The sequence below is a fragment of the Perca fluviatilis genome, chromosome 19, assembly GCF_010015445.1.
Source record: "Perca fluviatilis chromosome 19, GENO_Pfluv_1.0, whole genome shotgun sequence".
In the NCBI taxonomy this organism is placed as follows: Eukaryota; Metazoa; Chordata; class Actinopteri; order Perciformes; family Percidae; genus Perca; species Perca fluviatilis.
This window is the reverse complement of record NC_053130.1, coordinates 18,360,676-18,379,137: the sequence shown is the minus strand read 5'-3', so window position 1 is coordinate 18,379,137 and position 18,462 is coordinate 18,360,676. Positions and strand designations below refer to the sequence as shown.

General features: G+C 38.6%; 1 protein-coding gene across 4 annotated transcripts in view; it reads left to right on the top strand.

The window, feature by feature from the left end:
• LOC120547843 (Kv channel-interacting protein 2) overlaps nt 1–18,462 on the top strand; it is a 100,108-nt gene that overhangs the window by 56,915 nt on the left and 24,731 nt on the right. The gene's annotated exons all lie outside the window — the stretch shown is intronic.

The window sequence follows — 18,462 nt, the reverse complement described above, 5'->3', positions numbered from 1 at the left end:
GTTGATCAAGTTTAACACTGTCAGCTCTGCACCCTCCCTCTTGTCTCTGACAAATATCATTACACACCAGTCCATCACTTTCCTCTCCTTTTGACGGAAATTGACATTAAACGTCAATCTAAGGCTTCATGAATAAAACATAGGCTGCTTGTGATGGTAAATTCTGACAAGTGCTTGCAGGGGTTAGTGTGTGTGCGTGTGTTACTGTATTTGTGTGCGTGGAGTGTAAGCTAAGCCATATCACAGTATGTGGTCTTAGCACTCACAAATGGATGGGAATTGTTCATTACCATAAGGATAACTAATGGTACTCAAAACCAAAGGCCCTTGCTTGTGTGCTTTAACGTGGGGTGAAGAGGAGACACTCTGCCAAGCTGAGCTGGATGTTGTCATATTAAAACCCAGCGGGAAGCAGCGCTGAAGCCTCGGGTTTGGGAAGACATGACTAGCAGTGCAGAAACAGAGAGAGAGAGATATATTCAAATACATTTACAAGATTTTGTTCCACTTCATTTGATATTGTTATTTTACTGGCTGCAGTGCCAAGTTTTGACAACTGTTTTGCCATTTGATAATCTGTTGTGTGACATAAGAAATTATCTTAAAGTAAGGAAAAGGAAAGATAAGAAGCCAGGAAGGGATAGATAGAGACAGAAAAATGCAACATCCTATCACGTCTGAGCGCTCTCATCCATTTTAAGAACACACTCGTCTTGTCGCCAGACGTGAAGATTCTCACTTAAATTATCCTGCTTGCGCTGATTATTCGCTTCTTTTTCTGTCTATTATTGACACCTCCTGACGCGTACATTCACAGTCAAGATAAAAAGGTAAATTAGAAATAAACTCCTCGGGGAAGTTCAAGGTTAAAGCCTGTGCAGAAAAAAAGTTCCTTTTTGCAGATCTATATTTAAACATTACGTCTGTTTCACATGTGCTGCCAATTTTATGCACATGCAGTGGCATTCTAGATCAAGTTATTAAAGGAAAAGCGACAGTTGGTTTGTAGTTATTTGTGCACTCTGTGTATGCTGGATAATCCCTCTGTGTATCTGTTGCTTGCTTTTTTATCCTTTGTTTTCTCTGGCATCTATCCCACTGTTTTAGCCCTAATCTGCTCCATGCTGTTCACATTTCGCTCCGTCCCAATCTGAGTGAGTCAGTGCTCTAGCTTGCTCTGCCCGTCAGGTACTCTCGCTAGCGTCTGTATCATTGTGGTGTCAGCACGTTTTACTTCTTATCGCCACTTAAAGCAGGTTACAACCTTCCCACCTCTGACAATCACTCTGACTTCCTCTCAAGAGATGCCAAGGGAAAGACAAAAAGCTAAAAATGATATGTGATTAAATTTCAGTTCTCGCCCAAAGCTAAGGCCTGTGTGAGCTGTATTATAATTGGATGGTACAGTACATCAGGCTGTTCCTGTGATCCCTCATCTCTCTGAAGAAGAGCACTATCATCTGGTCCAGAATGGCCTGTTGATCTTTGGCTGTTTTGCTGTGCCAGCCAGGCTTTCAGGTGGAAGCATTGTCCCTGTCACAGCTCTACATCCTTCTGCTCCACACCTCCTGTATAGTAACAGCTCTCAAGCCTGCTTTCTCACCCTGCCCCCTTCAACCTCTGCTCTCTTCACCTCCACCCATCCCTCCCTCATCTTCCTCCCCCCCTATGAGAGAGATGTGAAACATCACCTTCATCCATCATGTGTATACACACACACACACACACCTCACGTGCTAAAAATAAACCCCTATTAGCAGCAGTCTGAGTGTGGTGGTGGTGGGGAGGGAGGGTGAAGGGGGCAAAACTAGGTGTGAGGAGAAGGTGTTGGAGAGTACAATGTGCAGAGAAGAAGAGGAGAAACAAGAAAATGTTTATATATTTTTGATTGTCTTTCTCTCACTGGAACTTCTTCAAGAAAGGATTGATAAATTCAGACCTTGGTGCTTTCTCACTTGTGAATGTGTACAGGGCTTTGTTGATTGGCTTAGTATGTTAGGTCCACCGAATATAGACATGACGATTTTGGTAGATTATTAGCAGCCAGCAGGACAAGTAAATGGGGTCAAAAACAAAGAAGAAACAAAGAAGTAACAGTATGGAGGGGTGAGCAAAATATAAAGAAAAAATATAAAGAAACTACACATAACCCAACATTAGTCTTCCTTGGTCAACAAAAGATTGTTCGTTCTCTCTCTCCTTCTCTGTGTGTCTCTGTCCATGGTGCTGAAATACAGCTTCTCTCACAAGACATTAATTTGTTCCTTTTAACTTTCAACTTATCAAGTTGTTTCTTTCTTGATGGAAAGTTCCAATATATTAATTATATTATTGTGTTGCTGTGATTAGAATCAATATTCAGAACTTGCTGAGTAAATAGTTTTTTGTAGCTAACAGGCTGAAACATCCATTACTTTATCAAATTATCCATTCTAATGCACATCAAGCGCACAGGGACACTACAGAAACTAGAATACATTAGCATATAGGTTTTGCTGAGTATGCATGATAAAAGTAAAACATATAAATAAAGTTAATGTACTGTACACTATGTAAATATGGCTATAAATGTTATAGTGCTCCAACTGCACATGATCTGCCTGCACTTCCACCAGGTCTTTCTCCTTGACCTCTGATTGGTCAAGTGGATGGGCATATTTCTTTGCTTTCTTTCTCCGAGAGCTTTTGCATTATGCCAGACCGATATATTATGAATATACACATTGTTTTTTGTGTAGGTTATTGAATGATTTAATATTGAAAAAAAATGTGTAGCTGTAGTGGCACGTGTTGTCAAAGTTACCTTATTTTCCAACAGATCCCCTAGATTTCTGCACTGAAATGTCTTATTTGAAGACATTGATCTGAGGTGTCATGTTTTTGTCCAGGCCAATAACCTTTTTTAAAGGTTTAAGAAAATTCTAATTTTTAATATGATTATGACACTTGTGTAAGGAGTCTGGTTGCTCGATATTAAGAGGATCAGTCGAGTTTCATGAAAATGAAAGGAAAATTTGATTATAAATGGCAGAGTGACTGCTGCAGAAAATGAACAGCAACAACCCAAGTAAGGAACTCCAAAGACACTTTTAATGAACTTAATGAATTCCCAGCAAGTACAGAAACTTTTCTATTTTGAAGACATGGTTACTGATGTATTGATGTACTTAAAACTGACCCTGGTATTTCTATCCACTGAAATGATAAGCAGTATCAGCTGATGTTTACAGAACTAAATCCATTGTTGTCAGCAGCCAGTAGTAAATCCATCCATGTCCACTACCACCAACTACATTTTTTTCAACAACCACCCTGGCCAGAAAAGAAAGTGGGTCTATAGTTCATCTGCTAGATAAAGGGAGGGTCAAGTAGTTCAAATCTTGCCGTTTTAAACTGAATGGAACAGTACCATCTACTAGTGTAACTAAGACACTGGATAAAGGTAAATAGAATAGATAGAAAGAAGAGCATTGATGAAATGTGTGTAAAAGAAAGACGAGATTAACAGCATTGTTGCTGTCTGTGCTTAATGACTGACGGACCGGCTGTGTTAAGTTGTTGATCTTTTGATCTTTTGATGAAACTCCTTCAGACCCCCCCATACTCCCCCCACCCCCTGCCCCGTGCCCCCGCCCCTGCCCCCGCCCCCGCCCCCCTCCCACACACACACACACACACACACACACACACACACACACACACACACACACACACACACACACACACACACACACACACATGCAGCAAGAAGCCTCCCCAACACACACATGCACGCAGATGTAAAGCCCTGATTTGAAATTCTGAACATTCAATTTACACCTTAATGACTTATTCTCAATTTTTCAGTTTTCAGGGAAAGTTTTTAGTAGTATTTTGATAAATAATTAATTTTCTAATCAGCTCTTTCCAGCCAGCCCCTCAGTCATTAAAGCCTAACTAACTCAATGGAAGTGTATTTTCCATCCTTCGTTGACAAGTTCCCCTGGCAGGTGGATGAATTTACTGCTAACTATAGCTATCAGAGCAGTGAATAAATCTAAGCTAACTATAGCTATGAAAGGCCTCAGGGATAGCTCAGCTGCTGTATGGATAATAACTGTCTCATTCTTTCTTGTACAGTTTGTACATACAAATGCATACTGGTATGTAATAAAAGTATGAGTTTATATTGTATTCAATTAGGGTCTAAAGGTATGATCACATTATGTTCCATTTAACTATAATTGAGTGAATGGGAAACGGAGCGAATATTCATATATACCGGAAAGTGACTATATACAGTATTTACTTGTAAAATGCCCATATATAGAATATATTTTGAGGGCTGCAATTGAATCGATTAATTTCTCCTAAATACTATGTTGATTAATTAAATATTTGGTCTATATTAAATGTCAAAAAATAGTGAAAAATATTCATCACAAGTTCCCATGGCCCAATATAACATCGTAAAATTTTCAAACATTTCTAATGTTTCTGAACAGTTAAAAAACCCCAAAAGAGTCAATTTACTACCTTGAAAAATCATTTAAATGATCAATCGATTATGAAAAGAGTGTAGTGAATGTGACATACATAATTCACCTATTTGTTAAGTGTGGTTCTACACACTGTTGATTATTAACGCAGCACCTTGTTCTTAATATGGTTCTACATGCAGTGATAAACGTAATACATATACATGTAATTTATTGTCCTTAGTCACTTCATGTAATTATGACTGTTCAGGGACCGCGGCCCCTTTAAATGTTCTGAATGCGTGATGACGTTAGACCCTACGGGGTTTTGTTGCTGGTCAGCGCCTTTTTCCTTGTAGAGTTGTTTTCTGGCTTAAAAATAAACGACACACGCACTCGTGTGATCAACGTGAGAAATTGCCTCTTGTAAATCTACTTCAATTTCCACAAGAGTTGCTTTTGTTTCAGCTCGAACAAATACTGTAGCTGTTGGTATTAGAACAATAACACATACAGTAGATGTTATGTAGTAACTACGGTTTTAGACAATTATAACTAAACTACATGTCGTAGTGACAAAGTGCTGACACACAATAGTGCCCTGCAGTATTTTATTATGGGTCTGTGCTCACAAAGAAAGATGAATATGAACACCAGAATTTAATCTCACCTCATCCATCAAAGAGGTACTACTAGAAAAAGACAAAGCAGGTAAAGCATCTGACACCTCAGCAAATTGAAAAATGGTTGCCATGATCTGATTAATGATCAGCTGATTTGTCATGGTTGGTCCATGTTGTTTTCTCACCGTGGACAGACCACACTTCACTAGGGGAATCACCAGAGGCCTCACAATACAATATCATCACGATACTTATGTCACGATACAATATTTTTGCGATTTTAAACATATTGCAATATTCTGCGATATATTGCAATTTATTACTTTATTCCAACTTCAAATTTTTCCCAATTTCAAAATATGTCCCCAAAAGGAAACTTTGTCAACCTCTGTTTTATCTAAAAAGATACATTTCTCTGTTTGGTCATCTCACTTCAGTTTTATTGCTGCAAAATGGGATTGTCAAGCAGACAAACTGACCAAAACATATATAATAATAGATTGATACTTGGCAAATAAGTATCGATACAGTATTGCCACAGAAAATATTGTGATACTATGTGGTATCGTTTTTTTCCCCTACCCCTACACTTCAATCCACATGGAAGATGACAGAGACCCACATCTCCAGGCAAACCCTGTGTGGTTGTTTGCTGTGTGCAGAGTTTGAATGACTCCTTTATCAGCTGCTCAACACAAACCCAAATAAATGAGTAAAGCAGTATACCTATATCATATGTGTTTGCTAATGTAAAAATACAGGACATTACAGTATACTATTAGGGGAAAGAAAGACCGTATTAACATTTTGGGCTCATTTAAAAAAGGAACATTGAATTAGATTTATTCCATCCCTTTTTCCTTAGTTTCTACCTTCTGTCTTTCTCTCTGTGTGAAAGGATGCACATCAGGCCTATCCACCAGGGAGGCCGGTGGTCAGAGGCACTAAAGTCTGATGGTCCCCAACTGGGACAGAGCTGCCTGTTCCACTCAGCCATCCAGGCATGAGGACACCAGACCTCAGACAGGGACCACCTTGAGAGACTGTGCTGCTGACCTCTAATCAACATGACAGAGAGGGAGTAAAAAGAGGGTGAGAGAGGAAATGAAGGCAGAGTAAGGAGGTAGAAGCGGAGTTAGATGAAGGTGGGGCAGGAGGAAAAGGACTGAGGCAATAAGAGTGTGTTCTGGTTAAGTGATACATAAAGAGAGAAAAGGAAGGGAAGTTAAGTGGGAGGAAACCCAAAGAAGGAGGAAGCTGAAGGTGGTGAGCTAAAAAGAGATGGTACTAAAGTTCGGAATGGTAGAATATGTCCAGAGTGTCTCTAAATTATATTTTTACTGTTTTTACGACAAAACCATTTCAAACTTAAACACTGGCATGTTTATGTTCCCCACTTGTATTTCTTAATTGTGACCCCTAATTCTGTCTCTGTCCTCAGACTTCAGTGTCAGCTGGTAATAATTACTCTCATGGTATGCCAGGACACATTTACATTTTATATAAAGCATGTTTAATAAAACAGGATTGTCGCAAAGTGTTTCACAGATTTACAAATTGAGATAAAAGGGCAGCCCTCATAAGCAAAGGGTCTATTTAGAGAAATATGTTTGTGATGATGATAATGATCGTTATGAGGTTACAAAACTACAATTCACCCTTGACTTTCTTTGGATAAATAAAGGTACAAAATAAAAATAAAAACTGCAAACAACAAACATATCACATAAAAAATAAATAAATAATAATGATTGAATAACGAATAAATATGTGTTGCCCCGCTGAGAGACTTCATCACCACCGTTGTTGATTGACAATGCTCAACGTCTCTTTCTCTCTGTCGTCTGTTACTGTAAATGTGTCACTTGCTAGTCAATTTCTCAAGTGGCACTTATCTGTCATCTTTTCGCACTGCATCAACTTGATGTCTGTCAGACAGTTGTGTGCTCCAGAAGTGTGCGTGCGTGCGTGCGTGCGTGCGTGCGTGCGTGGGTGAGAGAGTGCGTGAGTGTGTGCGAGTGTGTGTGTGTAGCCATGCCTCTGGGTGGCTGTCACAGTTGTGAGGTAATATCATTCAAAGACTTTTTTCTAAAAACATGCTGTACACACAGACACACAGACAGACACACACACACAGCCAACAGAAAACATTTCAACCTTATTTGATGTGTTGTTTTGTATCCAAAGTAATACTTCTTCTTGTAAAAGAGATTTTATTCCAAAATTGTCATTAAAATGATTCAGATCATTCATGTTACTATGTTGTCTAAAAGTGAACTACAATGTCAAACGTTTCACAGTGTGCTTGTGTTTTATGCAGGAACCGCTTCAGTGCAGTGGAAAAACGTTAATTATTAGCTTTGTAGATATAAAACAACAAAAGGGCACATAAAGGGCATGGAGCAGTGATTGACTTCTTTATTAAGGATAAGCAGCATGTTCTTAGCTCTCTGGAACAATTAATATGTATGACTAGCTGATACATTTTCTTTGTTTTTCTATTGAAATACAAATACCCTGCCTCTCCTCCATCCTGAGCGTCTTCCAGTGATTTGTGTCCCCGATAGACAAGTCTGCATGTCCTTGGTGCAAGTCAAACATATTCAAATCATATTCATATGGAAACCAGAATATACAATTTAAACATGTGTGATCTATCATACACAAGTGTTTCATGTGTTATTAATTCTGTGATGTCCTTGAAATGCTGCATGTTCAGAGCACATTTCACGTGACATGTAGAAGTGTTTTGTTACTTGGGTTTATTTGTGTTCCCTTATCATCATTGTTCACATCACAACTAATAATTGCACCAGTTCCACCATCTTGTCGTCATCCGTTTTTTTCAGCAGTTAGTCATCTTGATGTCACCTCACACCCTCCTCTCAGTTCAGTCTGTTCCCACTATCTGTTCCCTCCGCTTGTCCGTCTTCGAGTCTGCTGCATGATGTCAGTCTGACTCCATTTCCCCAGATCTAAGCTTTTTGCACACACACACACACGCACGCACGCACGCACGCAAACACACACACACACACACACACACACACACACACACACACACACACACACACACACACACACACACACACACACACACACACACACACACACACGGGTATGTGTGATCTCATCAGTTCCCACCTCCGGTTCTTCAAATCTGACTCCTCTCAGGGCTATTTATAGCTGTGGAGGCCCACTCCACACTGTAACACATCATGACCTGTGTGCCTGCCTGCCTTTGTGAAAAAGGAGCGCATGACAAAAGCACAAACACACCAGGTGTGTGTCTGTGTGTGTGTTCTTTCTATAGCAGTTTTCCAGGAATCTAGCACCTCCTTACTCGCCACATTTTACAAGGGTTTAACTTAAGGTTCATACGTTGTGCTGACTCTTTCTTAACTCTTTGTTAACCCAGTACACACAAGAGCATATGTGGTATACAGTATGAGACTACTGTTTTCCACCCATATGTGAACACCCCTCACATGTAGCCAAGTATGCATTGCTCAGGGCCTAAACTGATAAGCGAGATGGCTGAATATCCAAAATTAAGCCAACAGTTACTTAGTCTGTGTTTGAAATCACTCACTATTTACTGTATATTGCACTATATTTATTGTCCGGCATTTTATTTGAGTGTTCAACTTCAGAGTGTATAAATGTATCCACTATAGAGCCCTCAAAAATTCTACATTAGACAAAAAAAAATAGTGTCCATGGCATGTACACTACATTCTGCTAACAATCCCACAATGCAATATGTTGCATTTTATAGATGTGAATGTTTCTGTTTTCTCTACATCTGTCACTGATGATGCAAAATGATGGTGATTCATCCGATTCATTGGTTTTGGACTCGCTTTGGTATCATTTGCCCAGGTTTTGAGATATCTTTACTTACACACACGCACAGACAGAATGGATTGGGATGTAATTGTGTTTGTTGTGCTCACAGCATTAAAAAAAATGCTTTAAAAAAAACACCATCTCACAGAATCAGTGTCCTTGTTGGTCTGGATAATCTACAGAGCTCACTGTCAACAGATTTTATAAGAGCTACAGTATCTCTTCAGCAGAAAGTAGCTCCAATGAAAACTGTTTACAACCAGGTCTTGGGATTTCCCAGAGCAACGGAGACATTGTTTATTGAAAGGAATACTGCTGTTAAAAATGTTTTAAATTATTTATTTTTTTTTACATTTTGAGCAACACAAACAATTCACCTGCAGAGTATTGGGAGGCAAAAACTTTTCTGCATTGGCTAGATACTACTACAGGAAAATATAATATAATTTGGATGAACCAACCCTGGAGACACTGGCATTATATTTAACTATTTTATTTGTTGAAGACTGGCACTGTAAAGGACAGAGAGGACAGCTGATGGGTCACATGAGTGGAAAAACAAAGTGAGCGGTACAGTATACATAATGAGAAAACTAGAAAACAATGCTGATTATGATTATGACCGATAGTATTCCTGCTGGCAAGGATTGATTGATCCAGCCTAAAAATAGAAATCTCTTCAGACAAATGTAGTATATATTTTAAAAGATGGGACAAAGATCAGCAGGAAAAGGATTACAAACTATTATCCTCTGGGAGGCACATGCAACTCTGCTATGAAATAACCCCACTGTACGTGCATGTACAATATTTGTGTGTGTTTGTGTGCCTGCTCTGCAGAATACCAATGGGTGTCATAGCCTGCATGGCTATGATAATGAGGTTTGTCATATCCACAATGTCTGTGAATATCAGAATAAGCAGTGCAGAAACTTAACTGTGTGTACGTGTGTGTGTGTGTGTGTGTGTTTGAATGTGGATTACCATGTGTGTTATATGTATGCTGGATCAATACATTCACTTGCACAATATAATGGATGGAATGGGAATGCCTGTCTGTGTCTTTTTTACCAATACATGGAACTGATTGGAAATTGTGTGTGTGTGTGTTTGTGTGTGTGTGTGTGTGTGTGTGTGTGGCTTTGTGTGCACCCAAACCTGGGGAATTGATGCTATGTTTTGTGTCCATGACAACAGCCTCTCTCTCTCTCTCTCTCTCTCTCTCTCTCTCTCTCTCTCTCTCTCTCTCTCTCTCTGTCTCCCTTTCTGTCTCCCTCTCTCAATGTATTTCTCTCTCGCTCATTCTCTCTGGTGACAGTCGACAGGTTTAACACAATAGAGTGTTTGACTGGGCCTGGCTGTCAGTGACAATCACAGCCTTCTTTTCTTCCTACTCCTCTCCTTTTCCCTCCTCTCCTTCCTTCTCCTCTCCTCTCCTCTCCCAATACATATCCCTATAATTCAAAACTAATTAGCCATTGTGATATTATTCCCATCTTTCTCTACCTCCATAATTATCTACATTATATCTCATTCCCTATGTAAACTATGTATTGCACATATTAACTCATAAACAAATTGTCCCTGTGTGTAGGTACTGTATAGATTTCTGATATTCATCTTGTTTGTGTATGATTGTGAGCTTTTTAAAAAAATGCTTGCTAGTGTGCTATCCATCCTCAGTGACTTTGCAGGTATTTGTGTGTGCAGCACAGGCAGATATGTCCTTTGGTATGGGTTAGATCATTTTGTGCCTTTTGATTAGCTGCTGAATCAGCACAACAGCAGCTCCACGTGCTTGATGTCATTGTCCGGTTGTCCACTGAGACATTTATAAAAATGGGCTGCGGGCCTAGCAATAGTATTTGTCCTGTACTCGACCTGAGTCAGTCAAAATGATGAATTCAGTTGGCAGTTGGTTTCTTCAACCGAGGTGACAGAGAAGTTGCACATGCTGTAGTAAGGAGTTTGTTTTGAATTCTATGTACATTTGTTTCAAAGTCTGGCATTTTGCTGCACTGCTGGAACAGGTTAGCCATGTTAGGTCAGTGTACAGCTCAAGGTCTTTTTACAGGTCTTTTACCTTTTGATGTAAATGGAAACTGTGACTCTTCAGTACCTCATCTCACCAACCACCAGAGCACTAGTGCCAGGCTGTACTGTATATGCTGTTCTCTTAAAGGTTAGGCTAAGGACTTACTGCTGATAAGATGGTGTTACAGACTTTTTAAGATGAGTTTTGGGGCATTTTAGGCCTTTATTTTATAGGACAGCTGAAGACATCAAAGGGGAGAGAGAGGGGGAATGACATGCAGCAAAAGGCCCCACGTCGGAGGCAATCCCGCTGCTGCGTTGAAGAGAAAACCTCTATATATGGGCGTGCGCTCCACTTGGTAAGCCACCCAGGAGCCCCATAAAGAACATTTTTAAGTCACATGTAGGACCATCTACCAGAACATTCTCTGCACATTCAAGTCTCTGTGTGTGTTTGAAATACTTTTAGATGTATGTAATACTTTAATCTACACTGACCTCTAGTGGAGGTTGAGTTATGTTGCACTTGTTTTACTGAACGTCCAGTGATGCTGATGTCTAGCCATTAGAAAGGTGACTTTCTCAATACATTTCTACTTTCTGTTTCCTCCTTTCCTAATGCACCCCCACCATTTTAGATTATTTCTGCTATTCAGACTCAATCCTGTATTATTTTGTAATTCTTTTCTGTTGGTCTGTCTTTCTTCCCTTTCAACCTTCTTTCCCATTCTCTTTCTTCTCTCCCAGTAGGTTTCTAGCCATCCAGCACCTGCTCGCTGGCACTGTGAAATTCAAAGTTCACTCACCCAGAATTCAATTCGTGATATATATAATACATTGTTTATTTCAAACCTTGCATCCTAGACTGTTTTTGGAATTTTATGTGTGCTTGCGGAGTCAAAATTTGTAAATGTCCTACATTGTTATCACTTTATCTCTAAACAGCTATGTTGCCATTTACTAAAAGTGCAGACTGTAAGTGCACACTGTAAGGGTTTGTATGCTGTGCTGGCCCACCCATGTCGCTGTTCCACATCTATTGTGTCTTGTCATGGGGCATAACCGCAACTTAAACAACAATGCAGTTCAAAAGACATACTGTCATAGCACTAACTATACATAATACATGACATAAAGGGCCTTATTCAGACCAGTTGAATGGTTATTGATAGTAGCCAGCTTTTTTGTAAACCTTTACAATAGCAGCACGATCCTGAGGGAAAAACAACAGATGCCTTATCAAAACAGCTGGTGCATGATGACATATGTTTGTTCATGTGTATGGGTGAACACCAGTGGTGGAAGAAGTAAAAGTAGCAATATCATAGTGTAGAAATACTCTGTTACAAATAAAAGAAGTCTGGCATTCAAATTTTTACTTTGATAAAAGTAAAGAAGTAACTTAAGGTATTCAATAAATCTAGTTGAGTAAAAAAATACAGTATTCCCCTTTGCATTGTAGTAGCAGAAAATGGGAATAATCAAGTAAAGTACAGTACCTCATAATTGTTCTTTATTATTAAACTAAAATATTATTAAAATAAAAGATAATGTTTACTTAAGTGCAGGCACAAGTTATCATGTGTATGTTAACGCCCACAGAAGGAGGGGAAACCCGGCTGTGCAACTGATTATCTCTAAATGTAGCATTCTCATAACACACACATGCTGAGCGTGATCGGGATCACTCCCCTGTGTTGGGTATGTGGATTTGTAACTCTGAGGTCATCCTGAGTGGCTATGAGGAGGGCATCGGAGGCCTTTATGCACTCATCCTCATGTCAATATTCCCACTGTTTTACTGGCTGTTTGTGAGGAAAGGTGAGTGGCAAATGTTAATGTTTTTATGCCATTTTTAGTGCAAAACAATAACATAAAATTAAAATAGCAGACTTATTAGAGAAGACAAGTGAGTGACAAGAATGGAGTTTATAGTTAAGTAGAAAATAAGTGCATTAACAGAAGGTATTGGGGTAAAGTTAAATATCATCTTGTAATATGTATGAGTCTGTGTGAGCCTGCGTGTAGGGTAGTAGTAGGGATGTAAAAAAGAAGAACAATGCATGAGTGCTGAATGAATGTCACAGTTTCCCCTGTTTCAAACAATTTTAATAATTATACGTCTTATTTGGTGCTTCAGTCTCTGATCTTTGCCCTTTATGCCCACTAGATGTCCCAGTCTACCTTTCTAGTCTTCTTTTGTGTGTGTTTGTGTGTGTATTTGTGAGTTCTCTCTCTTAAGCATGGTCAGTCAAACCTCATTGAAGCAGAGATCAATAGTCAGGTTCCTGAATTAGCACATGCTGTGGATTAGAGAATGTAACATGCAAGGATCGGTACAGAAAGACACAGCCATAGCAGTGTAACTTCTGTGTAGTTTCCACCTTCATCGCTATGGAAAATGTATTTTTATGTACTACAAGATAAGAACGCTGCAGGCCTGAAATCTGTCATAAATCCTTCTCAGCTGCTTCAAGTCACAATCTGTCTATCTGATATGATCTGATAAAGTTAAAATGTCGTGGGCACTGTTTCATAACATTCCCCTGAGGCCCTAAGTTTGACATATACAACCAGTACATAATACTGAGATATGATTCAATAAAGCTATTCACTTCAGTTTGTCATAAAACCCATGAACCCATCAGCACAAATGTGAACCACACTCTCCAAAGTTTAGGACCTATCACTTGACTAGCTTCCGTGCTCACATCCAACAGCATCGCTTACAGTATATTTAGCAGCCAAAGAAATTTGGAAAAATCAATAGAAGCCAGAAGGGAAAGAAAGATGAAGTGGGTGATTTGTGTTTTTTTAGAGCTGAGTGACTTATATGATAGGTCATATCGGAGACATTATTTAATATGCTACTATCTTGAGAGTTGGTTGCTGCTTAGTCAGTATCGTGGCCTGTGTATGTGTATTTCTTGCTTGGTTTTGATGTCCATTTATGCAATATGATGTCATTAACAGTGTTTCTCTGCTTGTCTGTATGCCTGGTTAAGTGTTGTCTTGTCTTGTTGATACGACTGGTAGGCTAAAAACAGAATTGCCCTACGGGGATAAATAAAGTTGTTTGAATTGAATTGAATTGAAAAGACACAGCCTGAGTTTGTGTGGAAATTTCTGACATGTCTCATGCAGGGCGCACAGACATCAGAGTCAAGAGAGTAACAAAAAAAAAAAAGCAAAGTCCTCTCCATTGTAAGTAATATTTAGTTTGGACCCTCTACTTGACTTAAAAAAACTGCAACACCCTCCACCTAATATTTCAAAATGAATATAACCTTATATTGGTACTGGTATGATGCTAAACTTGAAGTATAGTTTAATTCACTGTATTTGCACTTTCTGTTAAGATGCAGAAGAAAGTGAATCTTTCTGATGCGCGTCGTACTCAAGATAACATTCAATCATACAATTACGTTCTACATGTATAGTGTTTTTCAAACCTAAACTATTAGTCCTGTTACTGTAGATACTAGTTTTTTTGCGATGAGGAAAAAAAAGACATGATACAGAAACAGGATTGTTGTCCTCAGTTTATGGCAAAAGGCCCCTGAATGAACCATGGAACTGATAAAAAAGTATTTTTTTATGTAATACATTTCACAAGAAGGCTGAAATAAAATATAAATCTGGGGTAAGAAAAAAAAGACCCTCAAACTACCTTCCCTTTAGCCAAAGAAAAAATCCAATGCCCTCCTCCTTTCTTCCCCCCAACAAATAATTTCTATACCCTCCCTAAGAGCTACAACAAGTAATGAAGCAGGATTTTCACAAAAAACTATAATCTAAAATTGTTAATTTTCTTTTTCTTTTCTTCTTTTGGTTAAAACCCTCATTGAGATAACTGTGTCTGTTCATCAGTTGAACCTACAGCGACTTTTTCAGAAAGCTTTTTGCTCTCAATTGTTAGTGCAGGTACTGTAGCCTAGAAATCTAGACGCACCCTAGCCAGGGGGTCTAGCAACTCACTGTTGGCCTGCGAGATGGAAAAGCCAAACTCTGGCCAGGCCAATCACATTGTGTATAGAGTCGGTGGGCGGGCTTATGGCTGCTGCTGCTGGGAACAGTGGTCTTTCGAATTGGCTAGGCCGCGACTCTGGAAGACTTGGAGTTAATTTTTTCTTTGAGAGAAGAACAAAGAACGGCACTGAAGTCATTCTTAAAAAAGGAAGATGTGTTCGGAGTTTTGCCGAAAGTTTAATCTATCAACTAGCTCTGCTACCTTCTTTGTTAATCTGCTTGGTTATAGCGCTATCCTATTGCGTGTAGAGAGAATTTGAAAGACAACCGTTTATCCCGCCCCTCGGATTGAGCCCTGTCAATGGTGAGTTCCCAGACCCAACATCTTGATGTGGGTCTGGCTTGTCAGGCTATAGTGCAGGATGAGTTAGACAGTAACACACAGACAGTTGCACTTGTTTTTAAACTTAATTGAACTTTCAGATTCAGACAATTGTCCTTTCTTGAGAAATTAAAGTCATAATGAGTTTGTCTTGCCAACCTCTGCCCTGAAAGTGTAAATATGTGCTTCTTGTGTGTGTAAATTTTATGAACAATAGAGGAAAAAGTAGGGAGGAGAATAGCAAAGGAGTAGAGGACACATCTGCAGGTCCAATTTTCTTTCATGACAGCTAGAATGAGGTAAAAAAAATCCTCCAGGAGGGGAGAGATGCTGGAGGCTAATAAAGAATAGATGCCTCTTCCCTCTGTGCTTTTCAGATCGCAACACAGAGGGACCTGACCTTAGTCGCTTAGGATCTTCAGTTTGTCCTTCCTTTGTTCCTTCATGTTCTCCTTCTGTCTGTCTTATCTTACTTTTCATTACTCACCCCTGCCACCATGTCTCATGCACCAACCTGCCTTGCTTCTTCTTTCCTTCCACCTCTCTGTTTCTCCCTTCGAACCCTTCAATAAATAACTGGGCAGAGAAATCATTTTTAACAGGTCAGGCTCAAATTTCTCTTTTTCCCTCTCTCTATCTGTCTCTTTTGTGAGTGTGTGGTTCAATATTTTTCTTGTTTACATTTACCATACCTTCAATCAGAGCTCAGCTTCAATACAGCGGGTATACATTACTGTCATAGAGTGAGGAGAAATTGGCCTGCTGTGGTGTCATGTTTGCCTACAGTACACACCAAATATGAGAAGAGTGATGTGACATAAGATTAGGTTTCCTGTTACCTTGTCTGACGTATTTGTGTGTTTGTGTGTATTTGTGTGTGAGCACAGTATATATTAGGGTGACCCATGGACACATGGTCCTTGGTGATGCTGTTTCTGTGACAGATGTCTCCGTAATGAGGCATGCTCCTGTATAGCCCAGTTGAAAATGTAGGAACAGGAATGTCAACAAAGAGAAACAACAGCAGAAGTGGATGCAGACACAGCACATTTGTCAGAGCCCTGCTGTCTTGCCTCTTACAACCTGTTCTTCTCTCCAAAGAAAGAGGCATCTTTTTTTGATGGAAAGGGGGGATATCATTTAAGGGATAAGTTTAAATTCAAGGTTCGAGCTGTTCGCACAACTATAAAAAGTCAGTGCATTACAATCAGTGGTGTGAAATTGTGGAATGGTCTGTGCGCAGAACTTAAGCAATGTCCAAACATAATCCAGGTTCAAAAAAAGGTACAAAGCAATGATTTTCCAAAAATATAGAAAAGGAGGGATTTAATAATTGCAATATGTGTTCGCTTGATGTATGTGTATGATTATGCATGTATATGTATGTATGTATGTGTTTGTGTGTATATATATATATATATACACATATATGTATATGTATGTATATATAACCCATATATATATATATATATATATATATATATATATATATATACAGTATATATAAATGTGATACAAATATGTGGTAAATTAAATAATAATAATAATAATAATAATAATAATAATAATTTACTGAGTTATGGAAAAGGGGTAGGATTAAATAAGTGTATACTTCTTCCTACTCCTTTTCAGACATGTCTAAGTTGGCCAATGTTATTTATTGTTTATTGAATGTTTTGCTTATTTAACTTAGTAGTATATTTCTTTGATACTTTGGTTTATTTTTGATATGTCTGAAATAAATTTCTTCATTCATTCATTCAGAAGGGGGAAACACAGTGGCAGAATAAGACAAAAAGGGAACATCACACCTTTTTTCAATTCTGTTATTTTTGTATCATGAGGTGAAACGATACCCTTACTGGGAGCTGGTTGGGAGGGGCAGAACCTCGGACGGTAGCTAACATCGGCAGTCTGAACTGATTCTTTTCAAAGCTTAAAGTATCCCAACCCCACTTTATGACTGATGGAAGGAATCAGGATGTTACCAAATCACATATAAAATCATATAAAAATGAAACACATGAAACATGGTATGCTAAAAAGCCTCAGATTCACTGACTCACTACAGCTGACTCGCTATTGGTGAGAACTTCAAAGAGGAAATGTGTACGCAAGGATAAAAAGTAGCTAATTAGACATTATTCTTTTGTTTCTGTAACAGATACGGTTTGTCAACTTCTTGTTCTTTGCATTCTTTTAAAACTAGCAATTCTACTTTCAGTTAGGGACTTTATAAAAATGAATTGCCGAAGGGACTAAAGCCTGTTTTTGTTATCCCAGAGTTCCATTTTATTTCTGCCTTCCCATGTAAGATTTATTATAAAAAAAAACATAAAATAGTTACATCAAAACGATGACTTCATGCCATGGTTCATAAAGGGGCATTTTGCAATATGTAGAGGGAAACAATACACCTTCTTTCATAGGCTCCATTTTCTTCATCAAACTATTTTCTAATAGGACAAATATGTCCATTTTAAGAAACAGTATACATGTGGATCTTATTAGTGATTGAAGGATACCTCTAACAAAAAGTGCATACTTTTTTTTAACCATTAAACATTGTTCCATCATAACAGAAAGCAGAACTACAGTGAAGTAAGTGTATCATAAAGTAAAACAATAATATGATGCACATTCAGCATTCTGTACTGCAGTTCTATACTGTTATATTATTTTGATTTATTGGCGGGAAGGGTGTTGCATTTTGTTAGTCAATGGAGGGTCCAAAGAAACATATTAATACAATTTAATTTTCATACAGTACCTTATTTAAACAGATTTTCAATCAAAGACAGAACTCGACTCAACTAATTTTGAAAGGGCAAGAATGCCTTAAATTTAGCTAATACTGCAAGGTGTTTTCTGTTAGCTTTACTTTACATTGCTCACATCTTTATTCTCAGCAGTTGTCTAAAATTACCTTTTTTGTGTCTTCATATTGCATAATGGTATTTTGCTCTTGGTTAGTGACCAACAATTGTACGCTACTATTAACATTGCATTGTGGAATAGTTAGCGTCTATTATATTGTATAAAAAGTCTCATTAGACGTGTAGATAACACTACAAAAAAAGGCAAACACGATGTATGGTGAACACTGAACAATTTTAGCTCAAAAGTTTTCTTTCAACAGAAAGATGAC